The sequence below is a fragment of the Triticum dicoccoides genome, chromosome 7A, assembly GCF_002162155.2.
Source record: "Triticum dicoccoides isolate Atlit2015 ecotype Zavitan chromosome 7A, WEW_v2.0, whole genome shotgun sequence".
Classification (NCBI taxonomy): Eukaryota; Viridiplantae; Streptophyta; class Magnoliopsida; order Poales; family Poaceae; genus Triticum; species Triticum dicoccoides.
The window spans coordinates 4,763,119-4,769,329 of record NC_041392.1 but is presented as its reverse complement, the minus strand read 5'-3'; positions in this window follow the sequence as shown (position 1 = coordinate 4,769,329).

The window sequence follows — 6,211 nt, the reverse complement described above, 5'->3', positions numbered from 1 at the left end:
GCGCCCTCGCCCGCCCTCAACGCCGCCGGCCAGCCTCGCTGCCCTCAACGCCGCCGGCCGGCCTCGCCGCCCTCAACGCCGCCCCCCAATCCACCTCGGGCCGGCCTCGCCGCCCTCAACGCTGCTCTACAGAGAGCGATCGAGATCGTGGAGAGAGAGAGAAATTTTTTTTGTTCTTTTTATTTTTAACTAGTTAATTAGTTTAACAAAAACGGTAAAATAACTTAAAACTTGATAATTAACAAAAAAACCGTAAAATTTGATAATTAACAAAAAAAAGTATATACGGAGAGGGGGCGGCGAGGGGGGCGGCGATGCACGCGGTGTTTTTTTTAGGGATCGAGAGGGGACGGCGAGGGTTATAAATGTGTGTTGTCCTCGCCTCCCTCTCCGTGACGCCGTCGTCTGCCGCCCCGTCTCGCGCTCTACCGCGACACCCTCTCCCACCCCTTCCTCGCCCCCTCCTTTTGCCACCGCCCTTTCGCCACCGCCACCGCCACCGCCCCCCTTCTTCACTTAATTAATTTGTTTTTACTACATGTTTTCAGGACTGACATAATGGCGGACGATAGAGCTGACCCGATTATGGACAACTATGATCCGGACGGTGAAGCACATATGTTCGGCATCATAAACGGCGATATTCTATATGTGCCGACCGGACAAGAAGAAGATGATATCTCTTTTTATCTGAACCTTGACGGTGAAGATGAAGGGCGCCGTCAGCAAGATGATGCCGAACAAACGTCGATAAACGACGATCTTCAAATGGAAGTAGTAACCACCTCCGGCGCCGAGGTATATATATATACATTGAGCCTCTGGTGATACAAACTAACTGATTTGAATAAATATGTGTGGACTAACGCGCGCGACTCTCTTTCTTATTTTAGCCCTCGGCCGGATCGTCGAAACAATCGAGTACGTCGTCAAAGCGTGGCGCAACCAAGACGATGAAACAAGGAGAAACATGCACCATCGAGGTTGTCGACAGTGCAACCGGCAGGCCGCTGGAGCCCCGCAAGAACGCCACCAAGTTTGTCAACCAATGCGGAGCCATTGTTAGAGACAACGTCTCGATCACCGTCCAGGAGTGGAATAAGCCAAAGAGGACGTAGAACTTTATATGCATTAAATTATGTATGGAAACTTGTTCAAAATTGTATATGGTCATCCGATGATATTGAATATATATTGTATATTCCTCTTGAATTCTTTTTGGTTCTAATTTCAAATTTGTTTGAAATTGTACATTCATATGCATGTATGTAGTACTGTAGAATATGTGAAACTCCTTCAAAATTAAAATAAAGCACAAAAGAAATAAAACAATACAAATTAAACAGAAAACAGGTTTAGGGGGGACTAAAACCCTAAACCTGCGCGGCCTTTAGTCGCGGTTGGCCAGAAGAACCGCGACTAAAGGTCCTCCGCCCCGACGGCCGCCTGGCGCCCACGTGGACGGGCCTTTAGTCGCGGTTCTTAAGCAACCGCGACTAAAGGGTGGGGCCTTTAGTCGCGCCCGTTCGGTCGCGGTTGCGCAACCGCGACTAATGATAGTTGCGAACCGCGACCAAAGGCCCTTTTTCCACCAGTGTTAGTAGGATCGTAACCGACTGGTGAGGACATTGTCATTATCAACTCACTCCAAACACTGGTTGTTTTCTCTTAGTCACGGTGATCACCATATTTTCCGCACGGCCTCAATACTGCCCAGGTATTGACGCACCATAGCCGAACAGGATTGCTTACATCAACACATAAGTCCGTGGGCGTCAATTAATGTGCGCAAAATTTTGAATTCTGTAGATTCATGGTGCCGAGATATTACAAGGAGAGCATGCACATCTGCGCTTGAAGTACATACTCAATGCCTTCATCTAGGAACCCCCAAAAGGCGACAACAGAGATAATATATTTTTACATGAGCGGTGTTGGTGATTCTCATGTTAGTTTCTGCTGTCAAAGCAAGGAAATGGCCATCTTCAGAACCAGTAGAGTTCTAGGGTATCTAGTATATGTTTTAAGAAGTCCATGTGCCCCTTAATCGACAATGAAAGAAAAAGGAAAGCCGAAACTAGCAATATGAGGCGTCTTTGATGACTTTTGTCAATCTGAAAATGATATGTCAGCTTAGTCTCTTGAAGATGCTCATAAAAATAAGGTGTACATGTGTGTGTTTATAGGCATGAGTGTTCGCGCGTATATATGAAATGTGACGCGCCCAGCGAAAGCACAGCGGATCACGAGGCCCACCTTGGCCAGGGAGATATCGACTAAACACGCTGTCCGCTCGTTATATAGTTGTGGACTTGTGGTCGCCTTAAATTATTTCAGCTAGTTACGATACTAGTACACAGCTAGCATTTGAAAGCAAGGTGGTCCTTGGTAAAAAGAAAATTACAAACAAATATGACATGTGAACATTCTAACTAATTACCTTTATTTTGCGGTTGTTCTAACTAATTACGAATACCACATAAAAATAGATCAAGCTAAGTCTTACGAACATACCCTCTATCAGTTCATCTACGTATGTCCTGCATCTAGTTTAATTCATTCTTCAATACCATGTCTCTAAAAAACAGAAGTAATGTTTCCGATCAATAGTGTAATTAAGTCCGTCGCACACGGCTGAAACCCTCTTTCACAAACAAAGATAAGAATAGTTGTTCATGTCCGATCACTGTCAGGCATTCTTGTTGTGGGCGCGGCGAAGCGCAGTGCGAACGACCATTCCTCCTCGGGCCCGACCAGGATGAGGTCTCAGTCTGCGGATCAGGTGAAGGAGGACTCGGATCCGCTGCCCACCATAACGGAGAAGGCCGAAGATCGCAGGAACGGAGCTTGATGGTGCAGTGGAGTGCCTAGGGTTTGATCCGGGGAGCAGATGAGGACGAATATATGTGTAGTAGGATGGGCTAGTGTGGGCTGCATTCAGCGTGACAGACGCACCCAGACCTACCCATATCCATCCCTGTTTTGGGTTGGATATAAGGGGTGCCGGTCTGGATTTTCTTGACCGATCGGTGATAGGGCCGTCCTCCAAGGCGGAAAGAGAGGGGGAGGGGGGTTAAGACGCCTGGTTGTCGATGCTTAAACTTGTTTTTGTCGAGATCAAGGAAGAAATAAAGAGAAGAAAGTGATAAAGAGTATCAAATCTGCAAACAGCCAAATGTCAATACAAGTTTAAAATTTCATTGCATACGGAAGTATAAATATAAAATTTAGACGAATCTAAACATAAAATTTTGTCGTATATAAACAATAATGTGTCGTCGTACGGATTATTATTCAGCGGCACGAGGTCCGCCATCGGCCGAACTCTATGGCTGCTGCGGCTGCCAAGTCTCGATCTGTAGCTAGCTCTCGACGTAATCGATCGTTTTTGTGCGGTGCGTGTTGATGACCACCGTGTCCAGGTGAGTATATATGTGCTTGGTTTATTGTCGTACCTTGCATAGTTTTTTCGCATGGTAATACATGTCTCATTTATATAGAATAAAGATTAAGTTATAAGATACGTAAGCACCGACTATACAAGGCTGAAAAGATAGGAACATCCTATGCAAAATACCAACGTCTGTCCCTCTCCTTCAACACTACCAAAGCGGCCGCCAAAGGGTAAAAAGACAGATCACCTCTTCACCCAAGCTCGACGCGGCTCCATCGCTGATCAACAGCTTTGCGGACCTCCAAAATAGTTTGCCAGAAGCGAAACTATAGCCGTTGAAAGAATCAGACCGGGGCAACATGTCCCCGGACACGCCATCGAACTTCAGAACTGACACCCCCGCATGACGACGATGTCGGAAGAGGGAACCAGAACTGTCAGCCTTCAACCACAGACCCAGCACAAGATTCTCCATCTTCCAGCTGTCACTTGCGTAGACAACCACCTGCGTGTACTCCTGAACAACAAAACCTCCCTGCTCCACCATGACGTCGGAGACAACGCCATAGCAATGGGGACCGAGCAGAAGGAGAGACACACCTGATGGAGTCGTCGCCGCCGCCTCACCAACACCATCCATGAACCCTAACGCTGCCGATCTGAAGGATCGGCAGAGACACGATGCCATCAACTCCGAGACGCCGCCGTGAAGGGCACCGCCGGTATGGGAGTGAAGCTGAGGCAGATTTATTCGTCTGTGCGCCGCTCCCACCACTACAACGACGCACCGCGACCTACAAATCCAAAACCTAACTACAGAGCGGAGGAACGGGTCCCTCCTTCCTCCTGCTGCCGGAGTAGCGACCGAAGGGAGAGGGGGCCAGCGCACCAGCCGGTGAAGATCGGAGGAAGGAGATCGCCTCCCTAGTCGCGTGGCTGTTGGCGGCAGCTAGGATAGGGAAAGCGTGGGGAAAAGACGTAACTGATTACAAGGTTTACGTAGCTGAGAACGGGATCAGTCTCGAGAAATAGACAAGGAAACATATACACACGTACGTAGCACGTAGGGCCGGGAGAGTCGGGGAGAAGACAATGGTATTGGAGATCGTACGGTACGTGCATGCATCCATGGCCAACGTCCAGATTCCTGATGGCGGCGCCCCCGAGTGGTGCAGGTGAGAGTTGACATGCGTGGTCGGCTGCGCCTACCGGGCTCGCGTTCAACTTTCACAGGCTCCGTGTGGCGTCCCCGCGTTCTGCTTCGTTTTTGGGTGCCTCGTGGTCGGGTGGGGTTCTCCCAACAAAAGCGATCATGTTACACGAAAAAGAAAACGTCCACACACGCGCGCGCACACACAGCTGGATGCAGGAGCCTACACCGGATTTTTCTCGTATGGTGCCGCCATACCCAACCCCTCGGGTACCCATCGGGTAGATCAACACAATATTGATGGTGATGACGTAATTGCTAGTCCATGTGTGGTGAGGTACCAACCATCGAGATGTTTATATGGTTGGGTAATTAATAATTAGGAGAAGAATGGGGGTGGGGTACAGATCTTAGGTACAAAGATTCCGTAGCTTGGGACTTATAGCACATCATGAACCCACAAATAAGATAATCGGAAAGGGTATAGGCACGAGTCTTGCTACACACACGATGCAGTTGGACGATGCACAGACGATGGATTAAATCTGGCCGGACAAACGTTGATTGAGAAGGGCGTCGGCCGCTGGATTTACGTGTCGTGCATAGATCGGCCACTTGTGTTGTGCATGGAGCAATTTCGTATAGGCACATGTAAACCACCACGGCCGACAAGGCGGCGCGCGCCTACGATGCATGGTGATTGACTATCAGGGGCGAAGGGCACATGTCAACTTCCCCGCCGACGGCCTGCGCAAGTATGAGCGGCCGCCTTTGAATATGAGGGTAGCTTCCAGGGCCGAGGAGAAGGAGCACCTGAAGGCCGAGGCACTTCTCAGTGCATGGCAGGGCAGTGATCTTTTGGTGGTGTGTTGTATGAATGAGGAGCAACAACTCAACGTTTTGAACGAGTCAATGTTAAATGCAGTTGCAAAGAAGAAGAAGAAGAAGAAGAACAAAATGCAGTTGCAAAGAAGAAGAAGAACGAGGAGCGGCAGGTGGACGAGGAAGACAGTGACGACGAGACTTCTAGGATGAACCAAAACCGATTTCAGAGCTGGGAGCCGAAACATATTTCTGGTTTTGTCATTATTTTATACTCCCTTCGTCCCAAAAATTCTTGTCTTAGATTCATCTAGATAGGGAAGTATCTAACACTAAAACGTGACTAGATATATCTGTATTTAGACAAATAGAAGACAAAAAATTTGGGACGGAGGGAGTATCATTCAGCTGGTGTACTTTGACCACATGTGTTTTGCTAGCTTTATAAAACAAGGACGAGAACATGTTCCACGGATGCCCACAAAAAATCGCGTAGCACATGCCACGGAAACAAGTCTGGTGTGGTGTCCTTGGGCTGACACTGGGCCCCACAGTAGGAGTGCGCGAGGGAGAACCACACCACACGTGACGGCCAGCAAGATATTTTGGTCGCCAATAATTGACTTATTCGTCAATTCGTTTCCGACAACGTACGAGCCTCAGGTATCGATCAGATTGGTGTGAACATGAAGGACGGGAACATCACGGTCGTCGGCAGCGTCGACCACGTCGACCTCGTGGGCAAGCTGCGACGAAGGTCGTTTCCGAACGCTCAGATCCTCTCCATCGGGCCCACCAAGGAGGCGTACGAGTTTACATTTACAATTGGTCCTGGTGGGCCCGGA